Source organism: Mytilus galloprovincialis, chromosome 4 (genome assembly GCF_965363235.1).
Source record: "Mytilus galloprovincialis chromosome 4, xbMytGall1.hap1.1, whole genome shotgun sequence".
Classification (NCBI taxonomy): Eukaryota; Metazoa; Mollusca; class Bivalvia; order Mytilida; family Mytilidae; genus Mytilus; species Mytilus galloprovincialis.
In genome coordinates this window covers 21,707,256-21,725,290 of record NC_134841.1, presented here as the reverse complement: position 1 = coordinate 21,725,290, position 18,035 = coordinate 21,707,256, and the positions used below count along the sequence as shown (strand labels likewise).

General features: G+C 35.1%; 2 long non-coding RNA genes across 2 annotated transcripts in view; one reads left to right on the top strand and one right to left on the bottom strand.

Moving 5' to 3' along the window:
- The window catches only part of LOC143071625 (uncharacterized), a 44,142-nt gene extending 27,415 nt beyond the window's left edge, over nt 1-16,727 (bottom strand). Inside the window, exon 1 of the long non-coding RNA XR_012976931.1 lies at nt 16,640-16,727. This is a non-coding gene — a long non-coding RNA (uncharacterized LOC143071625). The remainder of the gene's footprint in view (nt 1-16,639) is intronic.
- Nucleotides 638-14,995, top strand: LOC143070535 (uncharacterized). The gene is made up of 3 exons (XR_012976569.1): nt 638-909; nt 2,437-2,599; nt 14,142-14,995. It is a non-coding gene; the product is annotated as an uncharacterized LOC143070535 (long non-coding RNA).
- Nucleotides 16,728-18,035: the final 1,308 nt, after the last annotated feature.

Genomic DNA, 18,035 nt, shown 5'->3' with positions numbered 1-18,035 from the left:
CCCCCCCCTTTTTTTTTAAAATTAGGTACACAATCCTGGATTCTGAGATCCCTATTTTTATATACCTTGCCGACTCTAAATAAAGCTTATTTATTTATCCCTGACCTATAATTCACCTCTAAGAGATTTGCTCTCTTGTGGAAAATTTCATACATGCAACTCTCAGTAGTCTGTGAGTTTTGGACTCATGAAAATTTGAAAAGTCTGTACTGAGTTACTTGATTTGCTATCATACCACATATAGATATAGGAAGATTTGGTGTGAGTGCCAATGAGACAACTCTCCATCCAAATAACAATTTAAAAAAGTAAACCATTATAGGTCAATGTACGGCCTTCAACAGGGAGCCTTGGCTCACACCGAACAACAAGCTATAAAGGGCCCCAAAATTACTAGTGTAAAACCATTCAAACGGGAAAACCTAAATATGCTTATTTGTAAAACATGTATAAGGTTGTTCTGAGTTTGAGACTGTTTAGCAATTTTATATATATATAAAACATGATCAATTGCAACTTTATATAATTTTTCATTGTGTTACCAGTAACCTTACATGTATCACACTGACTATAAAAAAACTAAAAAAACCTTGATTTAAGATTTTAATGAAATAGATTCTTATGAAATGAATATATTTAAATGTACATGTAGTCTTTTATTTGGAATGAATTCAGTATCAAAATCTATAAAAATTGTCTTGTGCATTTCTTTTTCAGCATAGAATTTTCACCCATGTTTTAAAATCTGTGAAACAGGATTGGTTTTGTGTGGCTTCACTTCTTGAGAATTTTATAAAAACTATAAAGATCAACTTCCTTAAAGTAAGAAGTTAGACCTTCTATCAGCATGCTACATGTACCACTGTGGACATATCTGGTTATGCTTACAAGAAATAAGTAAAAGAACAGGTAACATACAATGTATATTACAAAAAAATTGGGCTAAGTAAATATAAGATAAAAACAGAAGACAACAATATCAGAATTAGGGATGACATCAAAAGTTCAATGTAAGATAGAAAACCTAATTTATATATATATATTTTTTTTTTCACTGACCCTCTTACTCTCCTCTTAACTTAATTTGGGAAAAATTGATTGACCACAGGAAAGTATAAAATAATTTCAATTAAAGAAAACTTGCAGCAATTTTTACCCCCACCCCAAACTATTTGAATTTAGTTTATTATCCTTCATTGATTTTTTTATGTTTTCCCTAAGTGACAGTGTTTAATATTCATCTTACAGCTAATTTCTTTATGCTTGTAGAGTAAAATTTTGATTTTGAAACGTTTACCCAAGCTTTGTGATTTAGACTGACATCTTCATACAATAAATAGAGGCAAACTTAAGCTTAAACCTGTAAATATAATGGTTAAAAGCAATTGGATGTTATCTAAATTACTATTGTACAATATACAAACAAAGTAAGAAAGTCTTGCTCTACATGTATTAGGAAATTAGCTATAATCTTTATTTTTATTAAAGCACATATGTTTCTTGAGACATTGCTTTGGAAAAAACAACCTAGAGATATCATTTAATTTATATCTATAAAAATAATATAGTTATAGTTTTGGGAAAACTAAAGTAGTAAAATTGTTCACCATGTCAAAAGCCATCTAACAAGAAATTTTCTGATGAATCAGACAACACTTGAAGGGTTATTGCCCTTTTTCTAAAGGAAATTTGGGTGCATTTCGTTATAACCTTGATATTATTCTAGATGTACAAATGTATCTCATAAACTTATTTTATGCCCCCTGCGGAGGGGCTTTAAGTTTAACCCTTGTTTATAAGAAAAAGAAGATGTGGTATGATTGCCAATAAGACAACTCTCCTCAAGGAACCAAATGACACATAAAGTAACAACTATAGGTCACAGTACAGCCTTCAACAATGAGCAAAGCCCAAACTGCACAGTCAGCTATAAAAAGTCTCGAAATGGCGATGTAAATCAATTCAAAAGAGAAAACTAACAGCCTGATAAATGAACCAATAATGAACGAAAAACAAATATGTAACACATAAACAAACGACAACCACTGTATGTCTGTACTCTAACTTTATATACAAAAAAGAAGATGTGGTATGATTGCCAATGAGATAACTCGCCACAATTAAAGAGACCAAAATCATGAAATGACACAGAAATTAACAACTATAGATAACCTTTAGTTTGCCTAAACCAAATGTTAGTAAACTTTTATACAATGCTTATTACCATTAAACACAATCAAGTTTGAATTTTGGGAGCGTCACTTTAGCCGTTCTAAAGTTATGCCCCTTTACAAATGGTAAAATTGCTAAATTTTTTGTTTTCTTCGTCTTTCTGTAGTTTGCCTTAATCTAATGTAATAAAACTTATACACAATACTTTTTAGTTATTTTGTGTATATTTAAATTGCAGAGTAATGAATATCTTATATTTCATAGGGATCAATATTCAGGGATATTGCTACTCTGAGGCCCATGCAGAAAAGTCATATTGTGATTCAAAGATGGCAAATATGCGCAAAAAGATGAAAAGTTGGGTTGCAAGTGGAAAAAAACATTGTTCCAGCAGCTGCTATGAAAACTGCCCTTGACTCTAGAACAGGTAAATTAACAAAATGTACATTGTTCATACAGAAAACATGATTACAACAAATACCCACTGCGAACTAAATGTGCCCTGTTAAAAATAAGCAAATCTGGTTCTATACACAATTTCAGAGACAGTCTGATGCTCAGAAGTAAATTTCATTTCACAAATAAATAGTATGCTTGACCTGATAATGAATTCACGGTTCAGCTAACAAGCAAGCTAACCAAAGATACTACCTTTGGCTACATACTCAATGAAATCTGCTGTAAAACAGTTATTTTTCAGGGTAAAGGTTCTGGTCATAGTAAAAAGTCAGAATAGTTTGAAATTTAGTGCATAATTTTATTACATTAAATACCTCACCTTCATAAATTTAGATATCAGTCCACTCGCTGCATTATTCAACCGGAAACCAGCCAGAAAAAGAAACCATGACCCCGTGACAACCTCTCCCACCTGACACCTGTGTGTCCTAAACCTTCATCATTTTTTCCGGTTCTACAACGCATGCTGCACGTTTTTTTGTGGAGGAGGAAAAAGTTTATTTTTTCACAAACAGTTTAACAAGTTGATAATTTATATATTTAGTAATTTATATTGATATTTTTGTTTATAATTATAGTATATTTGGATAATTTTATATTAATTTTATCTGAATATTATGGATAAAATTCCAGCTTCAGGTACCCAAGAGGTAAGTGACAGTCAAATTCACACATCCAATGGTAATTTGTTGTCCCCTTGGCGTTCGGCCACCCATTCAGATGAATTTTGGGATAGAAGTTTGGAGTTTATTCCAGGTGTTTCTGGTGTCGGTCTGGAACAGGACTCGGAACCTGTTCCTGTCAGGACTTTGCCTTTCACTCCTGGTGCTAGTCAGTTGAGGTTATCTAGGCCTAGCAGGGTATCACATACCGTAACTAGGCCTGCAGAGATACCAACGTCTCCTGTGGCTTGCACGACAAGCAGGCAGGAGACACTACCAGCTGGCATCAGGAGTGACCCCTTTTCTCGGACTAGGTGGCCCATGAATTTTGCATACCCTCCCATGCCTATGGGAATGCCCAACTTGCCGCCTTATCCCCAGCCTTTTGATCCTTATTCGGCTCAATCAGTTTGGTCTGGTCAGGGGTTTGGTGGTAGATCCTCTTCAGAGTCATCCTCCTTTAAGGATGAGATGAGGAGTCTTACCACCTCCATTCACAAGATACAAGCTACTGTTAATGCTAAGTTTTTGGAATTTGGTAACAGGCTTGATCTTATGGAGTCTAGGGGTCTGTCTCAGGATCCTGCACAGGATCCTCCCAGACCTCCTAGACAGTTGTTGGAAGACGACTCAGTTTCTTTGGCCCCTAGAAGTCAGGAAGGTAACTTTTTTGAGGACCAAGATGGTATTTCTGATGTTGATAGTGTAGTAAGCACAGAGGGAGATGCTTTCGCTCCTAAGGATCCTGCTTCAGGCAACCCAGAATGCCTTAGGAGTCTGGTCTATTCTATTCGTAGGAATATGTCGGATATGCCCATGTCGTCTCCACCTAGGGTTTCTTCTACTCCTTCAGATTTCATGGCTTGCTCAGGTATAGTCAAGCCAGAGTCTAAGGGGTATTATTCTTTTCCAGAGTCTGGGCACTTTACAACTGCTTTGTCTTTTGTAAACTCTGCTCTGGCTGAGAATCTTGCTAACACTAGCAAAACTGGTGGTAGTAAGTTCTCTGGTTTCGGACCTGCCTCTTACCCAGGGAGATGTAGATCTAAGGACTTTGAGATCCATGGATCTTCCTTGGGTATGTCGGCTCCTGCTTGTGACCGGGCTTTTTCTAGTTTGCTTGGTTCGAAACCTTTGGATGGCCTCAGACTTTCTCAAGCTTCTTATGTCAAGTCAGAGAATAATCTGAGGTGTTTGACTTTTGTTCTTGAGACAGCTGAGCACTTTTTGTCAGCAGCTGGGTCTCTGTTAAAGGACAAAGGGGAGGAATTTTCAGATTTGAGGTCTATGCTGCTTCAGGTAGACAAGAGTCTTGGAATGTCTCAATTCCTTCTTCTTGGTACTGTGGCCAACTTTACTCTTGCTAAGAGACAGGAGATTCTTGAAAAATCAACTGTCTCTGAAGCTCTTCAGCAGAGACTTGTCAGTTCTCCTTTGTCTAAGGACAAGTTGTTCTCTGTTTCCTTAGAGCAGTTACAGGAGGAGGTGAATAAGGCCCCTCCTGTAGTTAAGGTGGATGTGAAGGTCACTGATGGGAAAAGATTTGTCAAAACTACTCAGATGAATAATCCTTCTTCTTCTTCGTCTTCTCATCAACCCAAGGCTTCTACCTCTTCTTCTTCTTCACAGTCTACGAAGAGGCCAGCTTTTTCTCGTCCCAACTATTCAAGTGGGAAGAAAGCTAAAGTGGTTAAGGGAAAGAAGCAGGGTAAGTGATGTGTTGTCCCCTCCGTTGAATCGTTCCCCACTGGAAGAGGAAAATTATTCTTCTCCTCTTCCTCATCTTCCAGTGGGGGGCAGGCTGTCCCACTTTCTAGATCAATGGGCTCTGATAACTTCAGACAAGTGGGTACTTTCGATTTTACGGAGGGGATTGGAACTTCAGTTTCTGGAACAGCCTCCTCTTTCTTCTGTTCCAATCAATCTGTCAGTGACAAAGGATTCTCAAAAGAATCAGTTGTTACAAAACGAAGTGAACATTCTGATTCAGAAGGGTGTTTTGGAGGAGGTAAATCCTCCTTTTCATCTAGGGTTTTATTCCCGGCTGTTCTTGGTACCCAAGAAGAACGGGAAAATGAGACCGGTTCTAGATCTTTCTGTTCTCAATCAGTATCTGGTGGTCCCACATTTCAAAATGGAGACCAACAGGTCTATCAGGTCGACAATTCATTTAGGAACTTGGACAACCTCTCTAGATTTGATGGACGCCTATTTTCACATCCCTATTTCTCACAAGTTTCGTCATTTCCTGAGACTGGTGTGGGCAGACAAGGTTTACAGTTTCAAGGCTATGCCTTTTGGCCTGGCTATTGCACCCCTAGTTTTTACCAGGATTTTTCAGACGGTGGTGTCGTATCTTCATACTCGGGCAGTTCTCATTCATTCCTACCTAGACGATTCTCTCATCAAGAATCATTGCCGTTCTCTTTTGGAGGAACACACCAATTTGTCTATCCTTTTACTCCTGAGACTGGGTTTTTTGATTTCATGGGAAAAATCAGAGATAATTCCCAGTCAGAGTTTCAATTTCCTGGGAGAACATTTTCGGACAGATTTGGGTCTAGTGCTTCCTCCAGAAGAGAAGGTAGTCAAGGTATGTCAGTTAGTCAATGCTCTGACTCAGTTTTCATCTGTCCCAGCTCGTCAATTGCTTCAGCTGGTGGGTTTCTTGATGTCGATCATGGACGTCATTCCACTAGGACGTCTACACATTCGTCCAATCCAGTGGTATCTGATGGAGTTTTGGCATCCAATTTCTCAGTTGTGGGAGGCACCTGTTCCCATCCTTCCTCGGTTGTTACCTCATCTTCAATGGTGGCTTCAGGAAAAACATCTTCGGAAGGGAGTTTTGTTGGATCCTCCAGATCCCAGCCTAACTTTGTTCACAGATGCGAGTCTGATGGGTTGGGGAGCTTATCTGGAGGGCAGGACAGCATCAGGCCTTTGGTCAGGTGCTCAGTTGGAGGAACACATCAATCTTCTAGAGATGAGAGCTGTGTTTCTTTCTCTCCGTCAGTTTCAGGCTGTGATTCAGGGTCAGTCACTACTGGTTGCCACGGACAACTCCACAGTAGTGGCTTATCTTCAGAATCAAGGAGGGACCCATTCCTTTTCTCTGTATCATCTGAGCAAGGAAATTCTTCTTCTGTGTCACAGTCTCAATATTTTTCTGTCAGTGAGACATGTTCCAGGCAGTCAAAATCTTCTGGCGGATGCTCTCTCCCGTTCCCGTGTTCCAGTGAACACAGAATGGGAAATTCATCCATCAGTGTTCCAGGAGATCATTCTTCGTTGGGATCGTCCTCATATAGATCTTTTTGCCACCAGTCTGAATCACAAATTGGAGACTTACGTTTCTCCCATTCCAGACGAGAAAGCTTGGGCAGTAGATGCTATGACCCTATCTTGGAAGGGAATGTTCAGTTACATGTTCCCTCCTTTTCGTCTTCTTCCAAAGATCTTGCACAAGATTCAGAGGGATCTTTGCAAGACCATTCTTATTGCTCCGGCTTGGTCAAGACAGTCTTGGTTCCCAGAACTACTACTTCTGTGTTGTGCGAAGCCCCTTTGTTTGCCTCTAAGAGAGGATCTACTGTCTCAATTCAAAGGAAGAAAACTGCATCAAGGTCTGGAGAATCTCCATCTGCACGCTTGGTTGTTGTCAGGGATTCCCTCAGAAAGGGAGGCTTTTCTGAGGGAGCAACCAAGCGTATCTCAGGATCAGTCAGACAATCTACAGGAGCAGTTTATGACTCCAAATGGTCTATCTTCTGTACTTGGTGTCTGTCGAAGCAGATTAATCCACTCTCTGTCACTGTACAACAGTTAGCGGATTTCTTCCTTTACCTTTTTGAGGAGAAAGGTTATTCTCCTTCTACTATAAAGGGATATAGATCTGCCATAGCCAGAACAATATCACTTTCAGGAGGCTCTGATTTTGGGGATAATGAGTTTTTGTCATTATTGATAAAAAACTTTTGCCTTAATAGACCTCGTCAAAGGCGTTTGGTTCCTTCTTGGGACTTAGGTTTAGTTTTGAAGGTTCTTCAGTTTTCACCTTTTGAACCTTTACATTCAGCCTCCTTCAAATTTTTATCTTATAAATGTTGTTTTCTGATAGCTTTGGCTACTGGTCGCAGAAGGAGTGAGATTCATGCTCTGTCAATTTCTGAGTCTTGTCTCCGCTTTGCATCTGATAAGTCTTCAGTTACTCTTCTCACTGATCCATCTTTTTTAGCAAAGAACCAGTTACCTGATAAAGGTTCTGGTATTATTACTATTCCTGCTTTACCTCCCACATCGGATAATCAGGTTTTGTGTCCAGTGAGAGCCTTGCTTGTTTACCTAGCTTCTTCAGCGAAATTAAGATCTGCTGGTTCTTCTAGGTTGTTTATTCCTATTAAAAAAGGAATTTCTGACATTTCTGCCAAAACCATTTCTACTTGGATTTGCAATACTGTCATTTTGGCCTATAAATCTGCTTCTTCTGAAGTTTTAGTTAAACATCAAGTTAAAGCACATGAAGTAAGAGCCTTAGCCTCTTCTTGGAACATTTTTAATTCCTCCTCTATGTCGGAAATCATGTCAGCTGGTTTTTGGAGGTCTGATAGTGCCTTTTATTACCATTATTTACGGTCCATGCCTCTTCATTGTGACAACCTCTATTCTTTAGGGCCTTTGGTTGCTGCTCAACAGGTTGTTTTTCCTCCTCCTAGTGATGGGGATTCAGCCCTTCGTTAAATTCTGTTATCTAAATTTATGAAAGTGAGGTATTTAATGTAATAAAAATTAAATTTTTAGAATTAAAATTTAGTTTTGTAAATTAAATACTCACCTTCATAAATCAGAGGTCCCTCCCTCCTCCCCTTCATCCCCCTTTTAGTGCCTAGCATTTTAAGGAATAAATGATGAAGGTTTAGGACACACAGGTGTCAGGTGGGAGAGGTTGTCACGGGGTCATGGTTTCTTTTTCTGGCTGGTTTCCGGTTGAATAATGCAGCGAGTGGACTGATATCTAAATTTATGAAGGTGAGTATTTAATTTACAAAACTAAATTTTAATTCTAAAAATTTAATTTTCCTTATAATGTTATCTGTCTCAATATCAAACTTTAAACTGAACCCTTGAAATGAAAGTGCAAACAGCACATCATGCAAAGCAACTTTTATTTTACTTTTTTAGCTCACATGGCCCTCAGGCTTTTCTCATCACTTGGCGTCTGTTTTCGTTGTCTGTTAACTTTTACAAAAATCTTCTCCACTGAAACTAATTAGCCAAATTAACCCAACTTTGGCCACAATTATCATTTGGGTATAAATTTAAAAAATGTGTCCAATGACCCGGCTAACCAACCAAGATGGCCACCATAGGCATAGGAAAAATAGGGTAAAATGTAAATTTAGGCTTATATCTCTGAAACTTAAGCATTTAGAGCAAATTTGACAATGGCAGAAATGTCCATTGGGCTAAGATATATGTGTCCTTAAATCATTCAGACAAACTTATTAGGTTGCTTCCCCTGAACTAGTAATTTTAAGGAAATATTGTTGTTTTTGGTTATTTATTTTTCCCATCACTTTGCGTCTGTCGTCGTTAACTTTTACAAAAATCTTCTCCTCTGAAACTACACGGCCAAATTAAACCAAACTTGGCCACAATCATCATTGGGGTATCTAGTTTTAAAAATGTGTCTGGTGACCCGGCCAACCAATCAAGATGGCTGCCCCTACTATAGACCTTGAATTTCAAAAATTCAAGCTATTCTAACTCCTTAACATAGTTATAATACTCAAATAAGTAGTTTGTATGTGTTGATATACTGGAAAAGATATTTTGAAAATTTTACTTAGCCATGGTATTTTGAACCCCTTGCGGTATATTGAACCCCCTACTATAGACCTTGAATTTCAAAAATTCAAGCTATTCTAAATCCTTAACATAGTTATATTACTCCAGTAAGTAGTTTGTATGTATTTAATATACTAGATAAGATATTTTGAAAATTTTACTTAGCCATGGTATTTTGACCCACCTGCTGTATATTGAACCCCCTACTATAGACCTTGAATTTAAAAAATTCAAGCTAATTTGACTCCTTAACATAGTTATAATTCTCCAATAAGTAGTTTGTATGTATTTAATATACTGGAAAAGATATTTTGAAAATTTTACTTAGCCATGGTATTTTGACCCCCTGCGGTATATTGAAACCCCTACTATAGACCTTGAATTTCAAAAATTCAAGCTATTCTAACTCCTTAACATAGTTATAATACTCAAATAAGTAGTTTGTATGTGTTGATATACTGGAAAAGATATTTTGAAAATTTTACTTAGCCATGGTATTTTGAACCCCTTGCGGTATATTGAACCCCCTACTATAGACCTTGAATTTCAAAAATTCAAGCTATTCTAAATCCTTAACATAGTTATATTACTCCAGTAAGTAGTTTGTATGTATTTAATATACTGGAAAAGATATTTTGAAAATTTTACTTAGCCATGGTATTTTGACCCCCCTGCGGTATATTGAACCCCCTACTATAGACCCTGAATTTCAAAAATTCATGCTATTCTAACTCCTTAACATAGTTATAATACTCCAATAAGTAGTTTGTATGTATTTAATATACTGGAAAAGATATTTTGAAAATTTTACTTAGCCATGGTATTTTGATCCCCCTGCAGTATATTGAACCCCCTACTATAGACCTTGAATTTCAAAAATTCAAGCTATTTTGACTCCTTAATATAGTTATAATTCTCCAATAAGTAGTTTGTATGTATTTAATATACTGGAAAAGATATTTTGAAAATTTTACTTAGCCATGGTATTTTGACCCCCTGCGGTATATTGAAACCCCTACTATAGACCTTGAATTTCAAAAATTCAAGCTATTCTAACTCCTTAACATAGTTATAATACTCAAATAAGTAGTTTGTATGTATTTGATATACTGGAAAAGATATTTTGAAAATTTTACTTAGCCATGGTATTTTGAACCCCTTGCGGTATATTGAACTCCCTACTATAGACCTTGAATTTCAAAAATTCAAGCTATTCTAAATCCTTAACATAGTTATATTACTCCAGTAAGTAGTTTGTATGTATTTAATATACTGAAAAAGATATTTTGAAAATTTTACTTAGCCATGGTATTTTGACCCCCCTGCAGTATATTGAACCCCCTACTATAGACCTTGAATTTCAAAAATTCAAGCTATTCTAACTCCTTAACATAGTTATAATACTCCAATAAGTAGTTTGTATGTATTTAATAAACTGGAAAAGATATTTTGAAAATTTTACTTAGCCATGGTATTTTGACCCCCCTGCGGTATATTGAACCCCCTACTATAGACCTTGAATTTCAAAAATTCAAGCTATTCTAACTCCTTAACATGGTTATAATACTTCAATAAGTAGTCTGTATGTATTTAATAAACTGGAAAAGATATTTTGAAAATTTTACTTAGCCATGGTATTTTGACCCCCCTGCGGTATATTGAACCCCCTACTTAGGGACCGTTCAAAATTTATCAGATGGATGGGCCGGTGCATTCTTAATATTGATTCATTAAAAAAGTTAATGCCCATCCTTTTAAATTCTGAAAAAAAGTCCTCGCCCATCTAAAAAAATCTATAAAAAAGTCCTTGCCCCTCTAAAGCTTAAAACAATCAAAAAATATTAAAGTTCTTTTTCTATTTGAAAGTTTGCAGGTTTATGTCTTGAAATCAAAGAATAGACTTTGGTGTAAATACACAATTTAAAATGTACTAGTTAATTCCATTTATATATAAATATTTAAGTGTGTATCAGAACCATACATTTTATTGTTTTTAAAACCAGCATGAATATACATGTATATATTTGATTTTATATTTGCAGCCTCAGATACAATATTGATTTAAAATAAAGGAAATAATTTAAACTAAGGGACAATAACTCTTGGACTAGTAAAAATATTATATGCTGAATTACTAATTATTGTCTTAATAACACAGCATGTTAAATGTAGTTCAAATACCAATGTCCCTTTATCTAATCTTTCAAAAAAGAAATTATGGTCTTTTTAAGCAATTTAGGCAGACATATTTTTGACTTTGATGCACCCTTTTTCACCTATTAATTAAATCCGAACATTTGACAGTAAAACACCAAACAACCTGGCATTCTGTAAGATTAATATATAAATGAGATAGCTGTAGAGTTATATGAAGATCTAAATTTATTTGAAAAAGTTATAAAAAAGTTTAAAGATGACCATATCCGTAGCCAGGGGGGTTCGGACAAACCCCCCCCCCCCTTGAAATCAAATAAGCACTGTTAAAGTCAACGTTTTGTTCAAATCGTGACTGTTAAAGTCAAGTTCATGAGTCCAATGAACCGAACCCCCTTTTGGAAATTCCTGGCTACGGGCCTGATGACCATCCAATGATTTGGCCTTAACTGAAAATTTAAGCTTTTTTTAACCTTTTTATTAAATTCATAAGAATGACACCAATTCACCAAACTACCAAACAACCTGGTATTCTGTAAGATCAATATATAAATGAAATAACTATAGAGTTTTATGGAAATCCATGTTAATTTGAAAAAGTTATAAAAAAAATTAAAGATGACTTTCTGGATTTAGCCTAGACTGAAAATTTTAGCTTTTTTAACCTATTTATTAAATCCATAGAATGACAGCAATAAACCAAACTACCAAACAACCTGGTATTCTATAAGATCAATATATAAATGAAATAATTGTAGAGTTTAATGAAAATGCCAGTTGATTTGAAAAAGTTATGAAAAAAATTAAAGATGACTATCTGGATTTAGCCAAAACTGAAAATTTTAGCTTTTTTTTAACCTTTTTATTAAATCCATAGAATGACAGCAATAAACCAAACTACCAAAAAACTGGTATTCTATAAGATCAATATATAAATGAAATAATTGTAGAGTTTTATGAAAATGCCAGTTGATCTGAAAAAGTTTTGAAAAAAATTAAAGATGACTATCTGGATTTAGCCAAAACTGAAAATTTTAGCTTTTTTTAACCTATTTATTAAATCCATAGAATGACAGCATTTCACCAAAAAACCAAACAACCTGGTATTCTGTAAGATTAATATATAAATGAAATAATTGTAGAGTTTTATGAAAATCCATGTTGATTTGAAAAAGTTATAAAAAAATTTAAAGATGACTATCTGGATTTGGCCTAAACTGAAAATTATTGTTGAGACCATGTCCCTTATGTTTTTTGTGCCTGCAAAAGGAATTTCCTCCACACCGATAAAATTGAAAGCAAATTTTTTTCAAATAAAATAAGTTCTAGCCCATCCACTATATATATTAAAAAAAGTTCTCGCCCATCCAAATATTTCCACAAAAAAATGCTTGCCCCGCCCCATTTTGCACCGGCCCATCCATCAGATAAATATTGAACGGTCCCTTAAAACCACAAATTAAAAAAGATGATAGCCAATAAATTGTAAATTAGATTATCTGCAATACTATTTATCAAAAACAGGGGGGTTCAATATACCGCAGGGGGGTTCAAAATACCATATGTGAAAAATGACCCCGGGGTCAAAATACCATGCGGTATAATGACCCCGGGGTCATTTTACCGCATGGTATTTTGACCCCGGGTTCACTTTTTAGGGGGTTCAAAATACCATATGACACCGGCCAACCAACCAAGATGGCCACCATGGCAAAAAATAGATCATAGGGGTAAAATTCAGTTTTTGGCTTATAACACAAAAACCAAAGCATTTAGAGTAGATCTGCCATGGGGGTAAAATTGTTTATTAGGTCATGATCTATCTGCCCTGAAATTTTCAGATGAATCGGACAACTCTTTGTTGGGATGCTGCCCCTGAATTGGTAATTTTAAGGAAATTTTGCTATTTTTTGGTTATTATCTTGAATATTATTATAGATAGAGATACACTGTAAACAGCAATCATGTTCAGCAAAGTAAGATTTACAAATAAGTCAGCATGACTGAAATGGTCAACTGACCCCCTAAGGAGTTATTGTCCTTTATAGTCAATTTTTAACAATTTTCATAAAATTTGTAAATTTTAACTAACATTTTCCACTGAAACTACTGGGTCAAGTTCATTATAGATAGAGATAATTGTAAGCAGCAAGAATTTTCAGTAAAGTAAGATGTACAAACACATCACCATCACCACAATTTTGTCATGAATCCATCTGCTTCCTTTGTTTAATATTCACATAGACCAAGGTGAGCGACACAGGCTCTTTAGAGCCTCTAGTTTGAATAATGTTATAGATAGAGATAAACTGTAAACAGCAATTATATTCAGCAAAGTAAGCTCTATAAATAAGTGAACAGGATCAAAATTGTCAATTGACTTCATAAGGAGTTATTGCCCTTTAAAGTCAAATTTTACAATTTTTCGTAAATTTTTGCAATCTTTTTACAAAAGTCTTTCCTGAAACAACTGAGACAAATTTAAATAAACTTGGCCCCAAATAAACATTAGGATATTTAGTTTTTAAAAATGTGTCCAGTGACCCTGTCTGCCTAAAACATGGCAGACATGGCTAAAAATAGAACATAGGGGAAAAATGTGGTTTTTGACTTTTCCATACATGTATCTCTGAAACTAGAGCAAATAAGTATAACGGTTGCATTATTCCATGCATCAATTGTAAATAAAAATATCATGTGAGCAACACAGGCTCTTTGGAGCCTCTTGTTTAAATTATTTTCTTTTCTTCAAAATATCATGTTGACCTATGTAGTAATGTACACAAATTTTGTTGAAGTTGAAAACATGACCTTTGAATCGGTTTATAATTCCCTTTCTTTTCACAGGTGTTGCTGGATGTCAAGTCTCTGAATGTGCTAACTACACCTCATAACACAAACTGATAACACTAAAGTTAAAAGGAATAAATGATTTTAATGAGTTGTGAGTTGAAGAACATGGTATACTACTGAGGAAAGCCTACAACATCGGCAAAGTAAAATTTATTCCTAATAAATCCATAGACCAAATGGGTTTTGGTAAACGGCAGGAAAATAAAACAGAATAATGTGTGTTAATATCAGGATTTGATTTACCTGTTATGTTACTGGAAAAATCAAAACACCTAAAACAGTTGGTGCAGTTAATCTCCATGAAGGACCAGAAATAAGAACAGAAAATGGTGAAGACTCATCCAGATTATCCTCTCGTCACTCAGAAAGTTCTGATTAAATGCTGTTCTTTTGCTCAAAAGTTGGCTGTGTCATTAGATTTGCTACTTTAAATGGACTTGAAAACCATCTTTTGATAGCTATATATATATAGGAAAGCATTTTTAACAGTTGCAACAGGAAACAACCTGACACCAGTAGGCCAGGTTGTGCAATAAAGTGTAATTTACAACCAAAAAATAAACCAACATCAACAGATGGGACTGAAAATGAATTTTCTACAAGTAATATGAGATGGGCTTTAAAGAAAGACAGTAGAACATCAAGATTTCCTCATTATGTTTTTATAAAAGTATTTGTCACATATTATTCAAGTACTAAGCAATCACTCTTTTGAATAGAACGTTAAGATACATATTTGATCAATGAAAACTAAGTATTATTAGAATATATGTTAAAATAATTTTGCTTGTACCATCATGACCATATAATTATTTAGTTTTTAGAAAATTAAACATTTGAACAACTTATTATCTATCTTTTTTTTTTTATTCTTTACTTCCATTATCTCCAATTGACTTTCTTCCTTGTAGTAAACATTGAATTTAAGTTCTATATTATCGATATGCAAATAAGGGTGGTTTCACTTTATACATGTACATGTTAGTTCAGTAGATATGTTCTGTTCTAAAGGGAAAAACATTTGTATGCAAGACCATTGACTCTTGCATATTTACATATTGAGGAAGAAAATGGGGACACCTTTGTGCCACAGACACCTGTTTATTATTTATTTAACTGCTTGTACCACTGAACAAATATTTTGCAGGAGTACCTGTTTATCACATCTTAAATAAAAAAACTCAATGTGGGAGACACAAAACATAGTAATTGTTTGCTCAAATTTATTGACTAAAGTGCCGTGTGATATTTGGATCAATATATTGAGAAAACTATTTGGTTCTAAGAAATCAAATCCTTCATTTATATCAATTCAGACCCCATTGATGCTTGCAAGGTAACAACACAATTATTGTAGACTTTGGCTCATTACTAATGTAAATCATAACATTTTTCCCCTTGGAAATAGTTCAAGCGACCCTCCTCCCCAATCATACACAAACAAGCTATATATTGTTCCACTCAATATGCAAAATATTAACCCTTTAAACCCTGGTATATCATATGTATAGGAATTTGCATGACATAAGTGAATATTTCACCTAAATTTGATCAACATGGGGCGTAAAAATCATAAATAATTAAAAAAAAAACTGAAAAATTAACGATTTTGATGGTGCTGCCACCTACAACAGCGAAATATTTCCAAACTTTTTTTTGTTTCGATTTATTCTATAGGGCTTCTATTAAAAGGGAATATATAATAAAAGTGTGTAGACTGTTGCTGTTTTTTAAAAAAATCAAATGAAATTAGATGAAATTTGCATTTTTCTAAAATTGATTTTGATCACATTTCCATGGTTACGGTTGCTAGGGAAGAAAATATTTGAAATCAATTTTTAATCTGTTTCCATATCACTATACATATGAACTCTATATAAAGTATATACTAGCAACAAAAAATATATTATTAAAGCAAGATAAATTACTTTAAAAACATCCCTTTTTGTAGTTTTCCTTGCTCATTTTTAGGGGCCATCAAGGGGAAATTTGAAATGAATATTTTTAACACAAAAATTATTTTTTTTAAAAAAGAATTTCATATTCAAGTTCTAATAAGGTAAATCCATATCTAGAATATGAAATTTGATCAATTTGCCAACATGGACTTATCACTGTTTGCCTGATTCTTACATGGACCTGTACTTATTACCTCTATTTTACCTGAGTTTACCTGTCAAAAATAATGCGCGCAAATGTAATCAAAAGCTGCGCGCAAACGTAATGATTTTTGCGCGCAAATGTAATGGTAATGCGCGCAAACGTAATGCACCGATACAGTTAGATTTTACACATTACACAAAGGTACAAAGTCCAACTTCATTCAATATGTTGTGAACTGTTTTATCCGTAACGTTTCGCCCCTGGGTATATTCGAGCCAAGGTCTCAATGAACAAAGAAAATATTAATAAGCGCTAATAAAATGTGCATTAGACACCTCCAAACTACTCAAATTTTACACAAAACTGTATACTAAAGTCAAGATATTTACGTTTTGCGAAAGATAATTTCCATATCATAAGTATAACTATCCAAACTGGAAGAAATTTTGTGGAACGAAAAAACACTTCATGTTGGTTCAATCACGTGATGACCATTGACCATTCTATTCATTCTTATATAACAATCGAAATACAAGGAGAGCATAAATATTTATAGTGATAGCAAAAGCCAGAATCAAATGTTGGTAATCTCTTCAGAATTTGGCTATTGGTTTGTTATGCTCATATTTAGAACATACTCATCTTCTCGTCCAATGAAAAGTCAGTTTTCCCCCTTTAATTTTCATAGTACATGGTTTTCCATGCACTATAAAATGCGGCATAATCATGGTTTAGTCCCACGTGAAATGGCTTAACCCTTCATCACTACGAGTTAAATAGGCTGCCCAATCGTCCGAAAATATTGTTGCACTTAGCTTAACATGGTTCTTGATCAAAGGAATAAGCGTTTGCTTATTTCTTCTGTCTACCGGATACAATATCAAGCGGTTGGTGGATCTCTCTACTATTCCAAATATCCAAACTTTACACCTGGTGTCCTTTCCCTTGGGATATGTACATTTTCTACCAAAAAGTGACTCATTAAACTTCACCTCTCCATCAAATGTCATCGAGAACATGTTATTGAATACATATTGAGTAAAAAGTTGTCTCAACTGTTTTGCCCAAAACACTGCAGTTGTATTATAAGATATACCGGCGTTTACAGAACACAGATGTAATGAATTTCTTTCAAGATACCCACTAATAAATTGTAAGACATCCCGACAGTCTGCATGTGATTTGCTGAAGTAAGAGTAGGTGAAAACCGAATATTGAATTGCATGGTTTTTATTCTGAATGCATCGGAAGCTCTGCCTTCCTTGTTTGTCCTTGCGGTCACCTATCCGGCATGGCTTACTACATTTTATGCAGTCATATTCTGCTAGAAGGAGATTTTCTTGCCTTAGCCAATTGTTAACAAACTACCATCTTTGCTAAAAAGACCATAAAAGGTCCAAGGATTAGTGAAATCAGACACCGATATATCATCATCTAATTTCCTATAATTAAAGTTACCAACACTTTGAATTTTCTTTGTCTTATCTTTAATTTTAGCTCACCTTGCCCGAAGGGCCAAGTGAGCTTTTCTCATCACTTTGCGTCCGTCGTCCGTCGTCGTCGTCGTCCGTCGTTAGCTTTTACAAAAATCTTCTCCTCTGAAACTACTGGGCCAAATTAAACCAAACTTGGCCACAATCATCATTGGGGTATCTTGTTTAAAAAATGTGTGGCGTGACCCGGCCAACCAACCAAGATGGCCGCCATGGCTAAAAATAGAACATAGGGGTAAAATGTAGATTTTGGCTTATAACTCTGAAACCAAAGCATTAAGAGCAATTCAAA